Source organism: Staurois parvus, unplaced genomic scaffold (genome assembly GCF_062004578.1).
Source record: "Staurois parvus isolate SC_StPar_1 unplaced genomic scaffold, SC_StPar_1.0 ptg000172l, whole genome shotgun sequence".
NCBI classification, from domain to species: Eukaryota; Metazoa; Chordata; class Amphibia; order Anura; family Ranidae; genus Staurois; species Staurois parvus.
The window spans coordinates 4,538,258-4,562,143 of NW_028317968.1; the positions used below are offsets into that span (position 1 = coordinate 4,538,258).

General features: G+C 43.5%; 1 protein-coding gene across 4 annotated transcripts in view; it reads right to left on the reverse strand.

Annotated features, from left to right (window-relative positions):
- Window positions 1–23,492, reverse strand: part of RASL10B (RAS like family 10 member B) — a 122,292-nt gene extending 98,800 nt beyond the window's left edge. For 2 of the 4 annotated variants that reach the window (XM_089676603.1, XM_089676599.1), the window contains exon 1: window positions 23,354–23,492. The gene's annotated coding sequence lies outside the window, so the exon portion shown is untranslated. The remainder of the gene's footprint in view (window positions 1–23,353) is intronic. The other 2 variants (XM_089676601.1, XM_089676600.1) reach the window with 2 other exon arrangements.
- Between the last annotated feature and the right edge of the window lie 394 nt (window positions 23,493–23,886).

Consider the following 23,886-nt stretch of genomic DNA (forward strand, 5'->3'; position numbering starts at 1 on the left):
GCCCTGCTCCTTGGAGCTTACAATCTAGGAGGGATTGGTGTGAGTGGGAGGAATAGTACTCCCATCATTGGTGTTAGTGGGAGGAATAGTGCCCCCATCATTGGTGTCAGTGGGAGGAATAGTGCCTCCATCACTGATGTCAGTGGGAGGAATAGTGAACCCTGACTGCTGTCAGTGGGAGAAATAGTGAACCCTCACTGGTGTCAGTGGGAGGAATAGTGCCCCCATCATTGGTGTCAGTGGAATAGTGCCCCCATCATTGGTTTCAGTGGGAGTAATAGTGCCCCCATCATTATTATTATTATACACGATTTATTTAGCGCCAACAGTTTGCTCAGCGCTTTACAATATAACGGGAGACAATACAGCAACAATACAGTTCAACACAAGAGGGATTTGAGGGCCCTGCTCCTTGGAGCTTACAATCTAGGAGGGATTGGTGTGAGTGGAAGAAATAGTGCCCCCATAATTGGTGTGAGTGGGAGGAATAGTGCCCCCATTATTGGTGTGAGTGGGAGGAATAGTGCCCCCATCACTGATGTCAGTGGGAGGAATAGAGAACCCTCCGTGGTGTCAGTGGGAGGAATAGTGCCCCATCATTGGTGTCAGTGACACCAATGATGGGGCACCATTTCTCCCACACTGACACGAATGATGGGGCACTATTGCTCCCACTGACACCAATGATACTTACATTGCTGACCACTGCTCCATCCCAGGCTCCCTCCCTCTCCCATCCACAGTCAGCATACCTGGCTGCAGCAGCACCAACTGCTCTGCCCAGATCCCGGCCACACTTACCTTACCAATCAGCTGACTTCTTCTCCGGCCGCTCTCCTCCTCTTCACCAGCTCCGGCTGGTCCCTCACTCAATCGGCTCCTCCTCTCCAGTGATTGGCCGCATGTGTGGCTTTCCTGAGCTACAGATCCAGCAACCAATCACCAGCAAGGAGGTAGAGCTTGCAGAAGGAGGGACAGGCTTCCATAGGCAGCTCAGTGATCCCGGGTGTGTGGCCAGATAAGAGGGGCAATATGTCATCCTGCCCACATCGCGATCAAGATCCAGGAAGATGAAGACATCAGACGGACACCCTCTGCACCCCCCCCCCCCAGCAGTGCCTCGTGGACCGGATAGAAGTGGGCACGGAGTCGTGGACACAGGTAAGACACAGAAGCCCCTGTCCCTTTCCCACAGAAGTGTGCCTTCCATGGAAAAGGGGGGAGCGGTGCCACGCCGCAACCCTGAAAAGTGCCGCCCTAGGCAAACATCTTGTTTGCCTCGCGGCAAATGCGCCCCTGGCCATACCCTATACCAGCGCACCTGATCACTCCCATACTGCACACCAGTGTCCTGATCACTGCCATACCGCATACCACCACCCTGATCACGATCATATGCCATACCAGCAACAATTTTCTGTATTTTTTCATTTATATAGCAAAAAAAAAAAAAACCCAGTGGTGATCAAAATACCACAAAAGAAAGCCATGTTTAAAAAAATTATTTCATTTGGGTACAGTATTGCATGAGTAATTGCCATTTAAAGCTGAAAGCTAAAAATTGGACTGGAAGGGGGTGAAAGTGTCTGGAATTGAAGTGGTTACAAAAAAATTCCAGGAGACAATACATCAAATGTGGGAGAAGCTAGCCAGAGCAAGCTTGTGTGCCTTTTGATACTCCGGCACTGAGGTATAAAGATAACAGCAAAAGATCAATGTTAGTCACCTTAGAACATGAAGTGTTAGGACTACAGAACACATCCCTTTTTCCTTATCTCTATAACACATGTGGGGGTGTTTGGTAGTTCACAGTACTGGGAACAATGCTAACGAATAACAGTGTAGCAGGGGGCAGAGTATGCTGGAAGTTCACATTAATTCTGGCAGGATCAATGAGTATCAAGGGATATAACAAAAACGCTTTCAACCGTTTAAACAGATCAGGGGGGAATTGGAGCAAATAAAGAGAAATGTAATATTAGGGTTTATTCATTTTGAAATGAAACCAATCATTCTAAAAAGCTTATTGCAGCAACAAATAAATAAATGTAGTTCTAAAGGCTCAAGGCTTTTTACCTTCATGTATTCTATACATATACTTCTAAAAAAAAAAAAACCATTATGTGTGCAGCGCGCCCCCCATCCTCAATCCTTACCGGAGCCCCTCTAATCCAGTGACATTCACGACAGCCTCTGCTGTCTGGGGACTCTTCCCATTGGCCCCTGCTGCTGTCAATCACAGCCAGTGAGCCAATGAGTAGAGAGTAGGGGCAGGGTTGAGCCACAATTCTGTGTGTCTTAAGGACGCATAGAGCAGTGGCTCGGGGAGGAGTATGCAGCGGTGCCCCCAGAGTGAGCGGCTTTCCCGAGGGGCACTGCTTGAGGGGGAGGAGCCAGGAGTGGGGCTGCTCTGTGCAAAACCACTGCACAGAGCAGGCAAGTAAGAAATAAAGAAAAAAAAGGATTTAGTGTCACTTTAATCTTTATAGGTCTTTTTCAAACAGTACTATAGTATCCAAATTATAATAAAATGTAGTAACATTTCTGCCTGACCCCACACACAATCTGGGCTAAAAAAGGTCAGTGCACCCTTAAGCTGGGTACACCCATCAAAATGTGGCCGTTTCAGCCAGAAAATGGTTGAATTTCAAACTGTGTAGCCCACTCTGTTCAACAGAAGCCAAACATCACACCAGCTTCGGTCACATGGTCCAACTGTAAAGCCAGCATTTTATCACCCAATGCAGCCAATGTCTGCAGTGCTGATTCGTTGTATTCTGCTAGGAGGGGGGAATCCCCGCTATCAGACTACAAAAGTGCAAGAGAGATCCCGGTATCCACATGTTTGGGTGGATGCAGGAACCTGTGAGTTTTCTTTACTCTTCCCACTGGCTGAATGAAAGAAAAACTCAAGGTGTACCCAGAGCAAGGCATGTTGAGAATAAACACAGGTGCTAAAGAGGATGTAACTCTTATGCAAATGCACTGGAGTTTTATCACTTTAGAGCTGAATGCCAGGCTAATAGCTATGTATACAGAAGAAATGCATACATTAGTGATGGTGTACCCTACAAGGGTTTATAATTCTGTCTATCCAGTCATGGTATTTACATACGCCAGGCTGTATGGCCAGAGAGGTGACCTGATTTTTTTTTTGGTGCAGCAGGTAACCAAAGTTAGGTCACTTCCCTGTCCCCAGGACAGTGAAGGAGCAGTAGCAGTTCTATCCCCTGCTCATGTTGTGCTTACCTGCTGTCAGCATACGTGCATGCAGTAGATCTGATTGTCTCCTGGTGCTGCCCGTTTCTCTCCCAGTCTCAGTGCTGCTGTGCAGGAGATTACAAGGACAACAGGATAAAATCAAGAACTTGCACTAACTGCATTTAAAATTCATTTCAATGTTTGTATGGAATACACTATTGGATTAAATGCTGAATTTTCTGCCTGGTATTAAGCTTTAATTGACAAACACAATTACCTTCCATGTCTACTCGACACGTCTTATGCCTTCCTCAGTGTTCCTGTGCATTTGAAACAACCCAATAAGCTATATAAAGTAGATGACCCCTATGTTGCTACAACGTATTGGCTGCAGTACAAAAATCACCATGAAAGAAATTGTGCTATGTGACAGAAAAAAACATCTGATGAACACAAGCAGCTGGAGGATACATACTAGATCTTCTTAAATAAAGCTCAAGTTATTATTATAATAATACAGGATTTATATAGCATCAACAGTTTGCGCAGCGCTTTACAATATAAGGGAGACAGTATAATTACAATACATTTCAGTACAGATGGAATATGAGGGCCCTGCTCGTGGAGCTTACAATCTAAAAGGAAGGGGGAAGTGATACAAAAGGTGATAGCTGTGGGGGATGATCTGGCGGAGGTGATTCAAGTACAGTTCTTAGGTGGAGGTGGGGTAGGTTTCCCTGAATAAGTGAGTTTCAAAGATCGCCTAAAGGCAGACAAGGTGCAGGCTGACATACTGTGGTAAGGAGTTCCAGAGGATGGGAGAGGCTCTGGAGAAGTCCTGGAGGCAAACGTGGCAGGAGGCGATTAAGAAGCTAGAGAGGAAGATGTCTTGGGAGGAGCGGAGTGGGCGATATCTGCGGATGAGGTTAGTGATGTAGCTAGGGGCAGTGTTGTGGACGGCTTTGTAAGCTGTGGTTAGTATTTTATACGTTGGGTTAGAAGCCAATGTAGGGATTGGCAGAGAGGGGCAGCAGCCACTGATTGGTTGGTAAGGTGTAGGAGTTTAGCAGCAGCAGGTTAAAGCTGAACCCCGGGGAAGGAAAAATGCTCCCTTGCATTGGAGCTGCCTCCACCATGCAAGGGATAAATGCTCGTTTAGGTCTAGGAGGCTGCTAAATAGTACTTTTACCCAATTTTTCTCTTCTTAATCTCCCTCTTGTAAGGCTGTAAAACCATCTCTGAAGCCTTTCCTGCCCTATGTTCCAGCAGTTGAAGGTCCTCTGATGGGAGTAGAGGGCTGGCTGCTGAGAGAGAAGAGGGTCGGGTAAGAAAAACTGCTCTTTGCAACCCCCAAGACCTGCACAAGCATTTAACCCTTGCTTTGCTGGAGAGTCCCACTGCAAGGGTGCACTTTAATTTTCCTAGAGATGGGCTTTACATTCATACTTTTGTGAGGAAACTCCATGGATCTCATAAACATGCATTGAATTTTTTTTTAATTCTTTATTCTTTTAAACCCAAGTATGTAGAATTAAAGGCTTCATCATATAATGCAGTAGAAATAACTTTAATGAACTTTATACCATTGCAATTTCAAATTGATTGATTTTGGTCAAATCACTGCTCTGTTGAGGTTTATTTACTAAAACTGGAGAGTGCAAAATCTGCTTTGACAAGAAAAAAGCCACTGGAAGCTGATTGTTTCTATGCACAATATTTTGCACTCTCCAATTTTAGTAAATAAACCCCATTGCATATCAAATCTATTGATTTTACATGGAATGTGAAGCCTTGCTACAAAATCTGAATTATCTGAATTTTAGCAAGCAGAGGGTGGAAAAAAAAGACCACAAATAAACAATCCATTAACCCATAACAGGCACAGCTAACCAAGGTCTTGATTTGAACAAAGACAAAATTATTTTTTAGGTCACTGGTCATTTAAAGATGGGACATGCTCATTTTTTTTTCTTTCACAAATTAGGCCACTAAAGCTATGTCTGTTTATCCTTCAATCAACTTTTGTGTGCTGTCCAAGTCCATATAATACAGAGGAAAAACATAAGAACATAAGAGGATTATTTGTCTCGCTGCATTTTAGTCAGTTTGTCCTAGATTTTTTAACTGTCATCTGGCAAGCTCAATGCTGAAATGCAGATTACAAAAACAGTTTATGAGATGAGATATACCTATACATATATACATACACACCAGTTTAAAAAAAAAAACAAACCCTATCCACCGCTAGCCTTAATAACAGCTTCCACGTGTCATAACGGTGACTCTAGTGTTCAGAGCAATTAAGCAGAAATACCGTACTTTTCACTCCATAAGATGCACCTGACCATAAGACGCACCTAGATTGTAGAGGAGGAAAACAAGAAAAAAAAATATTCTTAACCAATGGACTGCGGACATAGTACAGGAAATGACCAGAGACTGCGGACACAGTACAGGAAATGACCAGAGACTGCGGACACAGTACAGGAGATGACCAGAGACTGCGGACACAGTACAGGAGATGACCAGAGACTGCGGACACAGTACAGGAGATGACCAGAGACTACGGACACAGTACAGGAGATGACCAGAGACTGCGGACACAGTACAGGAGATGACCAGAGACTGCGGACACAGTACAGGAGATGACCAGAGACTACGGACACAGTACAGGAGATGACCAGAGACTGCAGGCACAGTACAGGAGATGACCAGAGACTGAGGACACAGTACAGGAGATGACCAGAGACTGCGGACACAGTACAGGAGATGACCAGAGACTGCGGACACAGTACAGGAGATGACCAGAGACTGCGGACACAGTACAGGAGATGACCAGAGACTGCAGACAGTACAAGGGATGACCAGAGACTGCGGACACAGTACAGGGGATGACCAGAGACTGCGGACACAGTACAGGAGATGCCCAGAGACTGCGGACACAGTACAGGAGATGACCAGAGACTGCGGACACAGTACAGGAGATGACCAGAGACTGCGGACACAGTACAGGAGATGACCAGAGACTGCGGACACAGTACAGGAGATGACCAGAGACTGCGGACACAGTACAGGAGATGACCAGAGACTGCGGACACAGTACAGGAGATGACCAGAGACTGCGGACACAGTACAGGAGATGACCAGAGACTGCGGACACAGTACAGGAGATGACCAGAGACTGCGGACACAGTACAGGAGATGACCAGAGACTGCGGACACAGTACAGGAGATGACCAGAGACTGCGGACACAGTACAGGAGATGACCAGAGACTGCGGACACAGTACAGGAGATGACCAGAGACTGCGGACACAGTACAGGAGATGACCAGAGACTGCGGACACAGTACAGGGGATGACCAGAGACTGCGGACACAGTACAGGAGATGACCAGAGACTGCGGACACAGTACAGGAGATGACCAGAGACTGCGGACATAGTACAGGAGATGACCAGAGACTGCACACATTGTACAGGAGATGACCAGAGACTGCGGACATTGTACAGGAAATGACCAGAGACTGAGGACATTGTACAGGAGATGACCAGAGACTGCACACGTTTGGGGAGTGGGGGGGGTGAATTTGACAGGTACCCACTCCCACTTATGCAGAGTTGTCCTCCCCGTAGTCTTGTGGGACACGTGAGGTCCCAGAAGACTACAGGTGGCCATTCACAAAGCGCAGCGCTTCTCGCGCATACGCAGTGGGCACCTGGCCGTGAAGCTGCAAGCTGTCACAGCCGGGTGCCCACACTGATGACGGCACCGGGGAGAGAAGACGGCCGATGAATGCAGGACACCGCTGGACCGAGGAACAAGTAGGACCGAGAAGTGGGTTCTTCTGCATAGTGGAGCCGAGCGGCCGGCCTGGTATTCTAACATGGCAGCAGTGGGAATACCGAGCCGGCCACTCCATAAGACACACAGACATTCTCCCCCATTTTTTGGGGGGGAAAAAAGTGCGTCTTATGGAGCGAAAAATATGGTACTTTGCTGCAGTTTCTCACAAAGGTGTTGTGCCATTAGCTCAGTCAAGGTAATGTATTTGGAACCAGAATTAAATGACGCAGATAACATTTTCCCATTCTTGCACTGGGCATTATACCCCTCAACTGATGAGCAGTTTCCTGTTATGGGCAAAGCCACATAGTGGGGCTGATTTACTAAAGGGAAATAGCTGTTAACTTTGCAAAGGAAATTGCATTTTGAATGGGAATTTTCTCCCAAGCTTAGCAAATGTTGCAGTTTCATTTTGAAAAGAGTAGCCAATCAATTCAAATTTGTTCTATATTTTTCACATTAATGCAAAGCTCTGGCTGGTCCACGTGTCTCTGCTAGCCGACGCTTTTAAATCTCATAGTGCAGTGATGTCACCCAATGGCATTCATAGCTCCAGGGCACTGTTAGCTGGGAGAGAGTTCATACCCACCAGACGCAAACATCAGACAAATGGGATACAGCCGGAGCTTTGCGGTCACATAGCATAGAAAAACTTGTATTTAGATTAATTTTTAGTAGAAAATATCTGGGAATATTAAAGCCTTAGTAAAGAAACATTTAATGTTGTGTAGCCTTTCCTTCCAAGTTAAAGAACACTACCCAAGAGCAAGAGTATTACTACAGACTGAAATTACTAATTATGCACTGTTGTAGAATAAAGGGTGCAGATGACATCACTGGAAAAAATACCAATTTGTAAATCCTATAATGTTTAGCTATAATAGTGTGTTCACACAAAGTAAAGGTTTGCACTCTGGCCTCTACTAACTGTAGGCCACAAGTATACATATATGCCACTGTGGAAAAAGTGATATATAATAATATATTTATTACATTTGATTGGCAGTAAATAAAATATGAGTTACAGTGAAGGAAATAAGTATTTGATCCCCTGCTGATTTTGAATGTTTGCCCACTCCCAAAGAAATGATCAATCTAAAAATCGAATGGTAGGTGTATTGTAACACAGGGAGACAGAATAGCAACAAAAATGTCAAAAGAAATGCATGTCTAATAAATTATGCACCGATTTGCATGTTCATGAGGGAACTAAGTATTTGATCTATCATTCAGCAGGATTTCTGGCTACCAGGTGTCTTTCATACAGGTAACAAGCTGAAATTAGAAGCAGTCTCTTAAAGGGAGTGCTGCTAATCTCATTTTGTTACCTTTATAAAAGACACCTGTCCACTGGAGCAATCAAACAATCAGATTCCAAACTCTACACCATGGCAAAGACCAAAGAGCTGTCCAAGGATGTCAGGGACAAGACTGTAGACCTACACAAAGCTGGACTGGGCTACAAAACTATTGCCAAGCAGCTTGGTGAGAAGGTGACAACAGTTGGTGCAATCATTCGCAAATGGAAGAAACACAAAACAACTGTCAGTCTCCCTAGGTCTGGTGCACCATGCAAGATCTCACCTCGTGGAGTGTCAATGATCATGAGAACAGTGAGGAATCATCCCAGAACTACACGTGAGGATCTTGTCAATGATCTCCAGGCAGGTGGGATCACAGTCACCAATAAAACAATTGGTAACACACTACGCCAACAAGAATTGAAATCCTGCAGTGCCCGCAAGGTCCCTCTGCTCAAGAAAACACATGACCAGGCCCGTCTGAAGGTTGCCAAGTGTTGTGGTCAGATGAGATCAAAATCGAGCTCTTTGGCATCAACTCAATTTGCCATGTTTGGAGGAGGAGGAATGCTGCCTATGACCCCAAGAACACCATCCCAACTGTCAAACATGGTGGTGAGAAAAAGGTTTGCTTTGAGAGTGTTTTTCTGCTAAGGGGACAGGAGGAGTGGGCCAAAATCCCTCCTGAGATGTGTGCAAACCTGGTGGCCAACTACAGGAAACGTCTGACCTCTGTGATTGCCAACAAGGGATTTGCCACCAAGTACTAAGTCATGTTTTGTGAAATACTTATTTCCCTCATGAACATGCAAATCAGTGCATAATTTGTTAGACATGCATTTCTTTTTAATTTTTTGTTGCTATTCTGTCTCAGTGTTACAATACACCTACCATTCGATTTTTAGACTGATCATTTCTTTGTGAGTGAGCAAGCATTCAAAATCAGCAGGGGATCAAATACTTATTTCCTTCACTGTACATAACGCAGACAATAAAAACAGCCCTTTTGTGTTTTAACTCCAAGATCTTTCAGCTGATATTTTCAAGCCTTCCCGCTTAAATGACTATTACAAGAAATGTTACTAATGTCTCAAAGCTTTGCAGCAGAGTATACTTTGTTTTTTCTAAAATACAAAAAAAATCTGACAATTTTATTATTTTTTTAACAAACTGAGTAAAGTATCAAAAAGTCTTCCCAGAGCTTCAAAGTTTGTCACTGACCTGGAACTTGCATGCAGCTACTGAAGCCTGAAAAGTCTGAGCCATCATTCTGCAAACATGTTATAAGTCAATGATTTATTAGGTTGTAAGCTGAAGTTCAGGATGAGAGATCCAGAGCAATGGCAGCTTCCATATTTCTGCCTTCAAAAGGTTTACTTTATAACAACCCCCCCACAACACTTTTGCTTTGGACCTTTTTTATGGACACAGAAGTAGATGTGCCTGTAGTGGTCATCTTTTACCTCAATTTCTCATGACTCAAGTGAAAACAGAGCACATTGGGTAAGGAAAGGAAAGTAAGGGGATGAGCTATTAATATTGCTAGGTAGGTGGGGTAGGCTATCAGACACTGTGACTACGATAAGGTCTCTTTAATTTATCGTAATGGATGGTGACTTTTCATATTTTCAAAAGTTCAATTCAATAAAGTTAAGTTCAGTTAAGTTTTAGTTCAGCCTTATGATCAAAATATAAACTTCTGAAAAGTCTGAGACCAGAGAGGTCACCAGTAATTCATTTCCACTAAAGCAGCATGGCATATCTAATTATAAAGCCATCATGCACACTTAGTTTGATATCATAACACATTTTTTTAAAGGCCTATAATTTCAGTCACTTAGTTAATGGGCTTCAGAAAGAATGAGAATCTGTAAAACATTTTCTACCACTCAAATTTTGTTTTCAGCTATGCAACAGAAAATATAACTAGCAAAGCAATCTGTTAATATCTAAAAGAAAGCCATGAAATAGTTATCAAATCTAAAAGCTTGCAAGGTCTTTAAGGTCGCAAACTTGAATACCCTTATAACTCATAGAATATTAAGTATGGTTTTACTCAACACCTATTTGAACAGAGTACATTTTCTAACCATCATTATTATCCTCTACTGTAGAATACTTACATTACAGGATGCAGGTTTCAGTGAAACCCACAAGAAACTACAGCTCACTGGGATAATTTAAAAAGCAATAATCATTCCTGCTAGAAACAGTTGCAAAAACATTAACATGTATATTTTCTTTACTAATGATTTAGGTAATGTGAAATGTATATTTTCTAGCCTGTTCCTTTCACAGCAAATTTTGCAACTAAGTTTGTACAAAGCCAAATCCCAGTTGTTCAGTATATATGAGGTTAGAAAAAAAAAAAAGGACCGTCACATTTAACTTTTTGAATACTTTAATAGTCTTGGTCAGGAAGATAGAACTAGCCTCTAGGGCAACATTCTTGAAATAAACATCCTCAGGATAAAAATCTTGTCATACTATCGGCTACTAACTATAACTATAGAACCCCAAGTTAATTAGAACTCTGGTAATTTTGCCATTATCACCTAGTACAGCAGGCCATTACAAATCTTTACCACTCTTGCAAAAAGATTCCAAAGTTAAAAACCTCTTTTTCTTCAATATGCAACTGTTCTTTTGTTCTTTGCATTAACTTGATACAGACAGTGTAGATCTATAAGATCACCCTTCAGCCTCCATTGTTTTTTTCTTTTTAAAACACTTCCAGGTGTTGGGATCATCCCCCCTTGCCCAGCTGCTGGCTGAGGTAGTTTGCCTGCCAAATGTCCACGTCTGGGATGTGCATGACAGACAATGCTGGAAAGTTAAGTTCTGCCTAGGACAGAATCCACTTCACTTGTTTTGCTGTGGCAAGACTTTTGGTTCCTCTTTGTATGCCACTAACTTGGCGTTGCCCAACTGGATCCTGATTGGAAAAACCTCAAGTCAAAATGTCCAGTGCTAAATTGAAAATTAAGTAGATTAAAGCCTTAAAAAATTAAATCAGTATAAGGTATTGTTTTTCGGTGGTATTGGGTTCCGGCTCGGTTGGCCCGGGCTAACCCTGCCTGTAGTGATCAATGTTTTCGGGGTTGTGGCCATCGTGGAGATGTCTTGCACATCTGGTGGTCATGCCCGAGACTGTTTCGCTTTTGGTCTCATGTGTTTGGCCTCCTTTTCACCTTGTTCCATCTCTCCATACGCCGGGATGCCCAGTATGCCTTGCTTCATTGCCCCATACCGGGCCTCTTGGCTCACCAGCAGAAGTTGGCTTCTTATTTGTTTTTATCGGCCACTAGAACAATTGCCAAGGCCTGGAGGAGTCCGTTTGTCCCTCTTCAGGAGGTGCGGGATCGTATGACTACTATGATGCTCAACGAGCAGATGTCGAGTATCCGCAATGACTCCCACCGTAAATTTTTGAAAATATGGGAGCCGTGGTTGCAATATGCCTTTGCCACACTCCCCCCCGGCTAGCCTGGGGATGTAATGGCGTTCAATACTGGTGCACTTGGACCCCTGCTTTTTGCCCCCCCCCCTTTTTTTTTTCCCTTTCTCTCTCTCTGTTTTTGGTGTGACTGGACAGCTGCCTTTAGTTGTTAGAGTCAGTTGCATTAATGTTTTGTACCTTATGTGCCATTGATAGCCTCTGCGTGGGCGTACCTTTTGCCCTGTTGGCGTTAGAGCACTGTTTTTCCTTTTTTTTTTTTTTTTTTTGCATTTTCTTTTCTGTGCAATTGATAGCCCCTGTGTGGGCGTGTTTTATTGCCTCTGTTTTAGAATGTTTAAAATTTTATAAAAACCATTGGAATAAAAAATTAAATCAGGAGTTTGAATTCCTTCATCATGTAAGTCCCTGCATTAAACTGGAAGTGTAAAAGACCCACAGCACAGCAAAGAAATCACTGATGGGGGCATGAAAATTAGGGATATGCAAGTATGTGTTCTTGATGTTTACAGATGCCAAAAAGTCCCCTTGATGGAGCGAGATCCAAGAAGTGAGGGAAGGGAGTGGGAGTAGATCTCTAGTTTGTAGCCAGCTCCATGGTTTTGAAACCACCTCCCATACCCAGGCATCTGAGATGCTGTTTGTCCAAATGTCCATGGGGGTTAACAGATGGAAGTGCCCATTCATTCCAAAGAGTACTTGTCTGCAAGATTATGGGATTTAGGGACCCAGGGTTTGTGGTGAAACTGGGTTTCTGGTTTGGATTTGGCCACAGAGATTGAAGCCTAGGAGTAATCCTAGGAACTCCTCTTTGCCTCAAAAACAGGGTGATTCTTCCCAGCTTGGAGGCTTCATGCAGGAGTACTCTTTCCCCCAGTAACATTCTTGATGAGAGTCCAAGGCAGGTCTGAAAAGATGCTCCACCTCAAAAGGCATGTGCAGAAAATGCTTTTTACAAGCCTGCTCCACAGCCCAACATTTCAAGCAAAGATTTCCACATGCTTACTGACATGCCTGGGTGTAACTTTTTTATTGTACAATAAAGAAAAATTTTTAAGAAACCTAGGACCCTGCATTCATTATATCTGGTCTCCCACAATACACAGAACATGGAAGTGCAATTAGTTTGGTAAATATAAACTGCTAAATACCTTTTCTCATCAGCAATTAGAGCAGTCTTGTGACTTAGTGCCCAGCAAAGCACTGGTTAAAGCTTGTAGGAGGAGTTTTCATTCTGCTGTCGGACGATGCAGGACCCCTGACCTCTGTCTGGACAGTGCTGATTGGCCCTGTGCTGATCACATGCACTCTCCGAAGAAAAAAAAAAAACCTCTCTAGCAATAAACATCAAACCGAGCAAGTGCAGAGTGACTCCATAAGATATGTCTTATCAGGAGATAAGAGGGGGACACTGGAAGAAGGGGAGGATTAGTATCAAACAGCATTTTTACACAATGCAGATGAAAAACCCCTTAGGATCCACAGTGAGTATAACAAGCATGCTTTACTGCATTTACAGACTGATTTTACTGTTGTGGGTTTAGTAACACTAACTTTTTTTTTTTTTTTTAAATCATATATATGATGATTTGGTGACAGGTTCTCTTTAATGAGTGTTCCTCTGATTCTTTCCCCGCCTCGATGACCAAGGACATTGTCATTGGGGACCTGGAAGTAACGTCATACACATCGCTTTCTGGGTCAGGGTGCTGCATGTGTGGAAGCAATAAGGCCGCCTGAATGCTTCTAACTGACAAGCCCTGCTGCTTGCCCGGGGCCAAATCTCAACAAAAACTACCTGACCGGCGCCTGGAACTACATGTCCCGGGCGTCAGGCGATACAAATTGCGCACTCCTGCATTTACCCAACATTTTATTGAATATCAGCTCAAATGTTACCATATTATAGTCACTGTTGCTCGCAACTTCCCAAACTAACATACTCAGTATAGAATCTGTTCTATCATAATTCAACAATAAAACCCACTCTAGATGGTTCAACCAAGGATTCAATTTCTGTTTTCCATCTTTTCATTTTTTTGCAGTATTTGAACTCCAGTGTAGTGAATGTGTTTAAAAAAAAAATAGATTCACTGCAGTTCTTACCTTTACCAGGTATCCTTTCTAATGCACAGAATATGCTGCTACAATGTTTATAGAGATCTTCTTTCAGGTGGTTTTAAGATCACACCCTCGATTTTGCTTTTTTTTGGTTTTAAAATTTTTTTTATCCAGTAAAAAAAACTTAAAAAGGATAAGTTCACCTTTTGCACAAAAACAATAAATGCACTTTTTTTGCAGGTATAAAAATGTGCATTTATTATTTTTATCTGCAGGTGCCTGTAAAGCACTGCACCAGTGATTAGCAGATTGCTGGTGCAATGCAGGTCTCCTGCAGCTCTGTCAGTATATCTGCTTGCAACATACCGGTACATTGTGGGGTTGAAGTGGTAACTTCTAACACTGGTCTAAGACAGTGTTTCTCAACCTTTTTCAGTAAAGGCACCCTTTAAATTTCTGCACACACTCGAGGCATCCCATTATAAAATGTAAATAACAACGAATAGGTTTGCATAACGCAGCAGCTTCCACGTGCCTAGGACACTCAACATTAGGAGGTGATTTATTCTCACCTTTGCACACTGCTACTGCATTCCAGCATTCCTCTCCTCGCTCACTCAGCTAATGTGACCCCAGTGCTGATGGAAAGGGGCAGACAAGGATGCAGGCGCCTGACATCCTTTTTATTCTCCAATCACATCCTCAGTTGCTACGATGCCAGCGGCTAGCCCTCACAGTGCCCAAGGTTGTAATGCTGCACAATAAAAGCCTGTGGTTTGTGTAACAAAAAAGGTAGGCTTGATCCAATTGATGGCTTGACTACAATTTTTGGGTAATTTGGGGCAATTTTTAGGCATTTTGCCAAGGCACCCAAGGGAGCCTGCCTGGGCACCCTGGTTGAAAAAGACTGATCTAAGAAACCGGAAGTGAGGAGTATTTAATCACTTCTAGTTTCGCCAGGATGTAAACAAGCCATTGCTGGCTTGGGACAGCATTGGATCAAAACAACCTTAGTTTGATCTGATGCTTTTAAGGGCAAGATGAACTGCTTTCCCGCCACCCTATAGCAGATATACTGCTACAGGGCAGCAGGGGTGCACACACTTATATAGACACACACACATACATATATACACACACATACACACACACATATATTATATACACACACATATACCTATGTATACACACACACACACACGTGATTTTGCATCTCCGGGCCTCGCCTGTCAATCACCGGGTCCCGGCCTGTGATTACTCACCGGCACCTGGTGATCATGGAGCATTATCGATGGAGGGAGAGAACTGTAAGTAAACAATAACATAAAATAGTGCAGCGCTGAAATAGTGACAATATGACAAAAAATTGTCCACTAAAAGTCTTGTTCATATGAACGTATCCAGTGTCAGATGTGAATTCAGAATTGGTGATCCGTGTGGAAATGGCTGGAAAACGCACTCACCAGAAGTAAGACACATAAACGCAGTGTGCATTTAAAGCTCATGGGTCATCAATCCAGAGGGAAGTGAAGCTGGTCCGGTTACAGGAATGGTGGGTCCCTCCTCCGTAAATGCAGCAACAGATCTCCCTTCTCTCGATTAGAAGTAGAATTCCAAGATCCAGGTTCTGCAAGCAAAAGCTCCTCAAGGGAGTTTTAGGGAAGGACACCCATAGTGAAGTAGGTCATAAAAGGCAGCTTTATTCAAAATAGTGATATCCAATTCAAAGCAGGCAGGTATCATACAGATGTGTCAGCAAGACAACTAACCCTGGCACTTCGAATAGTGGCCGCCGGGCCTCCACGTGGCTCCGGCGGCGTAGCGTCTCGACGTCCAGGCTCCTCCTTACGCGTTACGTGCGCACGCACATCTTCAGAGGTATGGAACCAAAAAAAAAAAAGGTTTCTTTGTTTCTATTATAAAATTTTGCAAACAGGTAATTTTTCTCCTTCACTGATGTGCGTTGATGAGGCTGCACTGATAGGCAGCACTGATGGGCACTGATAGGCAGCACTAATGGTGGGTACTGATAGTCAACACTGATAGGCGGCACTGCTGGGTACTGACTGGCGCAACTGCTGGGCACTGACTGGCAGCACAGGTGGGTGGCACTGATGGGCAAAGGTGGGTGACACAGGTGGGTGGCACTGCTGGGCACAGGTGGGCGGCACTGCTGGGCTGCCGATCCCTGCTCTGACAACTGCCGGTTCTCGGCAGTACTTTCCCCACGTTCTGACAGCATGAGGAAAGTGCAGCCGAGAACCGGACATGGCTGATCACATGGTAAAAAGCCGCTGTGATTGGCCTTTTATACATCACGTGATCAGCTGTGTCTGTAGGACACAGCAATCACGGAGATCGCCGGGGGCGCACAGGAGAGCGCGTTCTGGGAGGACATCATATGACGCCCTCCCAGAACTGGCCGGCCGCAGTTTAGCCGTCATTCGGCCATCTGCAGTCGGCAACTGGTTATTACAGTGTCAGTGCTTTTTACTAGCACTGATCACTGTATTGCAGTGACATCAAGTCAGTTCCCCCCAGTGTCAGAATGCCCGCCGCATTACGCAATAAGTCGCTGATTACCCCCGTTACTAGTAAAAGAAAAAAAAAATCCAAGTATATATACTGCCATTTAGAAATGCTATAACTTTCACATAAACCAATTAATTTACACGTATTGGGATTTTTTTTTCTTTTAGCAAAGACATGTAAAGGAATACATTTTGGCCTGAATTTATGACGAAATTGATTTTTTTTTACTGGACATGTTTAATAGCAAAAAGTTAAAAACATAGTTTTTTCTGAAAATTGTTGGTCTTTTATTATTTTTATAGTGCCAAGAAAAAAAAAAAACGCACAGGCGATTAAATACCACCAAAAGAAAGCTATTCATGAGGAAAAAAAGGACGTAAATTTCATTTGAGTGAAGAATTGCATGACCACACAAATTGTCAGTTACAGTAATGCAGCGTCGTAATGCAAAAAATGGCCTGGTCAGGAAGTAAATCCTCTGGAAGGCAAGTGTTTAAGCACAGCAAGATATAGGGTTTGTCTTAAGGCAATAACAAGCTCCCTCACAGGCAGAAATTTCAAGGTCATTTTCAAGTGTGCTGTCAAAGCTCTTCTGCAGCAGGACAAAGAAACAAACAACGTTGGGGACTGAAAATGTAATGGTTAACCAAGAAAACCAAGGCTGGCCATACACTGTACAATTTTCTGTCCAATTTCCTTTAGATTTACCTTCAAGTATGTAGTGCAAGGGCCTGCCTAATTGGATACAATTGAAAGTGTTGTTTAGGTTTGACCTTATATTATATGTTTTTTGGTAATTCTAAAGCAAAATTCTTAAGAAAATTTGTATAATGTATGGCCAGCCTTAGTGAAGTAGATGAAGCGCATCATGCTGACTTCTATTTGCAATGCAGAAGAAGTCCAGTAGCATCAACAGCACAGACCTGGAAAAATCCAGTGGGATCCTGGAACAGCCATGGAGTCTGGAGAAGTCTGTTCAGAAATAGGTCCTCATAGAAAGCTATACCTCGGAAAGAAACTAAGGCAAGCTTTGCCTATGCATGAAAACACAATAAATAGTGTGCAAGAAAATGGCAGCAAGTGCTCACAGTTCTGGGTGTAACAGGAGGCAGTTAGTTTGCAGAAAGCCTTGAATGCAGTACAAGCATAGGTGTTTGGGCATTAGTGATGCATGGTGAAGTTTCCTTGCAGGTTTGGTGTGGCTTTCCTGCACATGGAGTTGGGGATTTTATCAGAATTTGTGGCTTCCTCAAAGTTGAAAACTACAGGCGGATAGTTATCCGTCATGTTGTCCAATCGGGGAGGCATCTGATCAGTCCCAAACGGATTCTGCAGCATTACAATGGCCCCAAAGATACAGCCAAAGTAATAAAGAACGATCTTTAGTGAAATGAAGAAATAACGAGTCCATAAAGAGATTATATTGGCCTCCACAGAACCCGGATTTCAATATTGATTCTGTCTGGGATTATGTGAAGAGACAGAAGCAACTGAGACAGCCTAAACTCACAGATATGCGATAAGTTCTCCTAGTTGTTCGTAACAACCTACCAGCCGAGTTCCTGTGTGCAAGTGTTCCTAGGAGAAATGTTGCTGTTTTGAAGGCGAAGAGTGCATACCAATCATTAAATCGGTTTTATTTTGTCTATGTACTTTGTAGGTTAATTGATAAATAATGCTCAGTGCATTATTTTTAAAGCATCCTTACTTGATAGCAATTTTTACAAGTGCCTTAAACTTTCAGTGTTATAATTTATCTTGGTAGCAGGGTTAAGTGAAGTGGTTTTGCACAAAGCAGCCCCAATACTCCTCTTCTGAGGTCCTCTACTCCTGGCCCTGACCTCCTACCAAGTGACCCCAGAGCAAGCAGCGTGCTATGGGGGCACCCAAGCAGGCTTGCTCCGTAGCCGCTGCTCTGCATGTCCATTCACACACAGAGCTGCAGCTGCCCCCTTCCACTAGCTGTGATTGACAGCAGTGGAAGCCAATGGCTTCCATTACTGTCTTAGCCAATGAGGGCGAGTCCCCAGTTCTTATGCACATCGCTGGATCAGGATGGGGCTCAGGTAAGTATTAGGGGGGCTGCATAGAATGCATGAAGGTAAAAACCATTTAGCTTTCACAAACACTTTTACAAAGTTCATGCAGTATACTATGCATAGTGAAGTCTGCTCTTTTTTGGGGGGTTTAGACCAGACAGTAAAAGGTAAATGATAAATATTGTTTTATATCTACTGAACATCTAGTTCCTGGAGACCTTCCAATTTGATTTTTTTGCTTATGTCATACCCCATATATCCATATCTTGAGACACTGTTTTATTGCTGTTAAAGTCTGCTACAATTCATATACGCAAGCAAGTAGCAAACTACTTTTAATATAGAGATAAATCGGAATGGCAGATCCCATGTGGTATAGGGATAAATCGGAATGGCAGATCCCATGTGGTATAGGGATAAATCGGAATGTCAGATCTCATGTGGTATAGGGATAAATCGGAATGGCAGATCCCATGTGGTATAGGGATAAATCGGAATGGCAGATCCCATGTGGTATAGGGATAAAAAGGAATGGCAGATCCCATGTGGTATAGGGATAAATCGGAATGACAGATCCCATGTGGTATAGGGATAAATCGGAATGTCAGATCTCATGTGGTATAGGGATAAATCGGAATGGCAGATCCCATGTGGTATAGGGATAAATCGGAACGGCAGATCCCATGTGGTATAGGGATAAAAAGGAATGGCAGATCCCATGTGGTATAGGAATAAATCGGAATGACAGATCCCATGTGGTATAGGGATAAATCGGAATGGCAGATCCCATGTAGTATAGGATGTCATACAGTACAACGCAGTGTTAGTCATCATACTGCACTTATACATAATGCTGAAACTGAATGCTAGATAACTTCTACATAGGGTTATAAAAAATTATTCCCAATATGAAAAATATATATTATCATAATCTATGTTCTTGGAATATATTACGGGACTCCTGTACAGTACACTCTGTTTTACAGACAAGCTTTCAACAAAGGTGAAAGAGCCAAGGTCAAAGCGGACATTATCAGTTATTAATCAAAGTAAAATATATTCACATTTTGCCTGTTACAAGTTAACCTCTTGGTGACCTTCGAATCTACAATAAATTAAGTAATCTTTCGCAAGATCAATATATATGCCTTTAATAGATGGTATCTATCCTATATAGACTGATGCAGCAGTTAAACAATAGGCCCTGCACAGGTCTACGCTTTAAACACAGGGTTAAAATGAATTATTCATTGAACTCAGTTCAACATGGTATGATCTACAGTACTACTTACCAGGGGAGATTTAACTCTTGTTTAAGTAAATTTCAAATGCAAAAAAGGTTGTTAGTTATATTATATAGGGAACAATTTACTTTGATAGTTAACATGTAGAGCTCACCAAAGTCTGCTTCCCTGTTAAAGCCAGAAGTAGGTAAAAGACTTGTCTATGCCAGTTCACTTGCATCCTTTAATCTCTGCAGTCTGCAGATACTTACAGCTTCAACCAGTTTCTGCCAGCCTGCATCCACATGTCAATGTTTTTAGATCGTACCCAAACCCTGAAGGACAACCTGCTTTTCTCTACATGAGGATTAATTGGCTTAGCAATAGATATCACCCAAATTATTACTCGGGAGCATTTTACCTAAAGAAGCTGGTGAGTCAGCACCTCTAGAGCAACGAACGTGTAAAACATTGACTTTTACCAGCTTGCACAAAGAACTTTCATCCAATAAAAGCAGGGGATAGAGTAAAAAAAAAAAGAAAAAAGAAAACCACAAAAAAATTCCACACGACCCATACTTAACAGAAATTAGCTACAATGAGTGTTCCAATAACAAGAAATAAATCATATTACTCTACAGTTTAATAAAAACAGTTGCTAATCAAATACAGTTGCCAAGCCACCTGATTACATTCATTTACAAGGAAAGCAATTTAACTGCTGTACAAGAACATTTTATTACCATTTTTTCACATTGTCCAGTTTATAAGATGGTGCAAATTGGAATGTTTACATAATTATTCTAACACTAATAAATGTGCAATCAGGTATGTCATCTAGTGCATTCAGACAATGGACTGGCAATAGCTACCAGGTCCCTGCTGTTGCAAAACCCAAATTTCGTATTGCATGAGAATACTGTATTCGCAAGTCATTGCACTGCAGCTTGTGCATTTTATATAGCTGTGGTCTGATACCACACTGGGCAATATGGAAGTTGAAGTTTGACTGCAGAAACAAAAGGTCTTTATACTCCCACATCTTGACATTTTGAGTACGTACAAACACATGGAAAAGTGCATACAAGTGTGACAGATCTGACAGCTGTGGGGATGGGTGTATGTAATATCATAACTACGTTCAGAAACACATGCAGCTGCAAAATGAGAAACATTTCTGCACTGCCGGCTTCTCTCAGATCGGAGATGTTCTGCAACATGTAGCGGCTGCATAACAATGTACATTAAAGATCATTAACATGAATGATCATTAAACAGGTTTTCTTGCATAATGCATGTGATCAGAGGATATGTAGCATAGAACATTTAAAATTACCTTATGAAAAGGGAAACAAAGAAGATTGTAGCAGAACCTGTGCTGTTCCCCATAGCAACCAGTTGGTTTTCACTATTCCACAAAATAAAAGATGAAGCCTAGTCTCTTAGGTACCATTAACTATTTATTGCCTTTTGTTGTTTTTAGGAACATTACCCAACTGGAAAAAAACATTACTTTTCATCACCATTCAAAGCTCAGTTCCTAAAGTACCCAAGCAGCCAAACAAGCACAATCTATTTAAGGTTTGTATTGCCCCAGCCATGTTGGACTATCAGCTACCATAATATATCTATATATATATATATATATATATATATATATATATATAAAATGGGTTGCCCATATCATGCTTCCCAGGTGGCTGCAGGTTGTGTTTCTGCACATATGGCCCATCATCAGGGAAGGGGGCTGGTACTTGCATCTGTCCCCCTGATGATTATCTGCAGCGCATGCCCATTGTCAGGAGGCTGGCTGTAACAACCCAGAAAAAAACCCACCAGACACCCTGATGATGCCCATTATCAGGAGGCTGGCTGTAACAACCAAGAAAACAAATGCCAGACCCCCTGATGATACCCTCTGGTGCATGCCCATTATCAGGAGGCTGTAACAATCCAGAAAAAAATGCCAGACCCCCTGATGATGCCCTCTGGAGCTTGCCCATTAGCAGGAGGCTAGCACTAACAATCTAGAAAAAAAATGCCACACTCCCTGATGATGCCCTATGGTGTATGCCTATTATCAGGAGGCTGTCTAACAACCCAGAAAAATAACCCACCAGGCCGCCTGATGATGCCCTATGGTGCATGCCCATTATCAGGAGGCTGTCTGTAACAGTCCAAAAAAAAAAATGCCAGACCCCCCTTATGATGCCCTATGGTGCATGCCTATTATCAGGAGGCTGTCTAACAACCCAGAAAAATAACCCGCCAGGCCCATATGACGCTCTATGGTGCATGCCCATTATCTGGAGGCTGTCTGTAACAATCCAGAAAAATAACCCACCAGGCCCCCTGATGATGCTCTATGGTGCATGCCCATTATCAGGAGGCGGTCTGTAACAATCCAGAAAAAAAATGCCAGGCCCCCCTGATGATGCCCTATGGTGTATGCCCATTATCAGGAGGCTGTCTGCAACAATCCAGAAATAAAAAAGGCCAGACCCCCTGATGATGCCCTATGGCGCATGCCTATTATCAAGAGGCTGTCTAACAACCCAGAAAAATAACCCGCCAGGCCCCCTGATGATGCTCTATGGTGCATGCTCATTATTAGGAGGCTGCCTGTAACAATCTAGAAAAAAAAATGCCAGACCCCCGATGATGCCCTATGGTGCATGCCCATGATCAGGAGGCTGCCTGTAACAACCCAGAAAAAAAACCCGCCAGGCCCCCTGATGATGCTCTATGGTGCATGCCCATCATCAGGAGGCTGCCTGTAACAACCCAGAAAAAAAATTCTAGCCCCATCCCAAATAATGTCTTGAGAGACATTTTTTGAATAATTGCTCCCACTCTTGCCTAGGCACTAATGAGGTTTCTGTTGGGACAACCATCCCAGGTGGCTGCAGGTTATGCTACTAAGGATGTGGCACATCATTGGGATGGGGGTTCTCTTCCTGATACTTGCAGCTGACCCCCTGATGATGACTACATGTAACGCACGCCCATAGTCAGGAGGCTGGCTGTAACAACCCGGGAGAAGGAAAAAAACAAAAACAAAACAAATAAAAAAATCACCAGGCTCCCTACGGGACACAGTCTGCTGTAGCGTGGTAGATCCATAAGAACACTGCTGGATAGCCAGCCATGTGAGTTTTTTTGGGGGGAAAGGTAAGGGGGGGGCAGTAAAATTCTTCTTTACCCTGTACCACAAATGCAACGTTAAACCAAAAGCTGTTATTCATCTCCTAGAACAGGCTGAGTATATTATTACTACACATTATTAGATCAATAATATTGGGCTTTAGAAGGAACAATGGCCATTTTCTCCTGTGACACATCAGGGTCACCATGCATGACATCAGATATGTCAAGCGAAGCCGCCAACAGGTGTGGGCACAGGGATCAGCACCACATGAGCGGCGGACAGCTCCACACGTCTCCGGCAGCAGCGGGGTTAATGGAACAATGCCATCTGCAGAGGGCTCCATCCGAGCTCAGCACCATCCGCCAGCACTGCACATGTCCAATACAAACACTGGCGCTCAGCGCCTATAGGGGGACGCTATGGCAAGCAACGACTCGTATGCATTGCAGCACTCCGCGCTTGACACCTACTACAGGAGCTCTGTGACCAGGAAATCCCCCCTGCATTGCTTCTAGCTGAGCCCTCCCCTGCTCCCCATTCAGTGCTTACCTGGAGCGGTAGAATGACACACACGGTGGCCTCACCTGCTGCCTCACACTGACCGCTTTCCCTGCCACTCAGCGTCCTCGCGCCATCTACCCTGAGTCCCCCTCCCCTGAGCACGAGGCGAGCAGAGGGGCGTGGCCAGAGCGCCGTCCGCTGCAGCTCCGCGGGATCCTATAGAGATCACGGTTTCCTGACTGGACGAGGAGAGGAGCGCGCCTTCCGATGCGGCTGTTCAGGGAGGCTCGGGTGTCGGGGTCACCCAGCTTGTTTGTAACTCACAATGATGTACAGCTTCAACTTTTTTTTATTTTTTTCACAGGAAGATTGCCATGACAACAGTTGCTTGGCTGTAATGTGGGTATAGTTCATGTTTATGTTGGTAGCATTTTAGTCATTTGTAAGGGCCACTTCACACTACGTGGGTTTCAGTTGCTTTTTTTCTGCATCCAAAACTCACAGAAAGTAGGTTACATGGTTGTCAATATCATCGTTCACATCAACGCTTGCAGTCCAGTGCGTTCCGGTTGCAGAAAAAA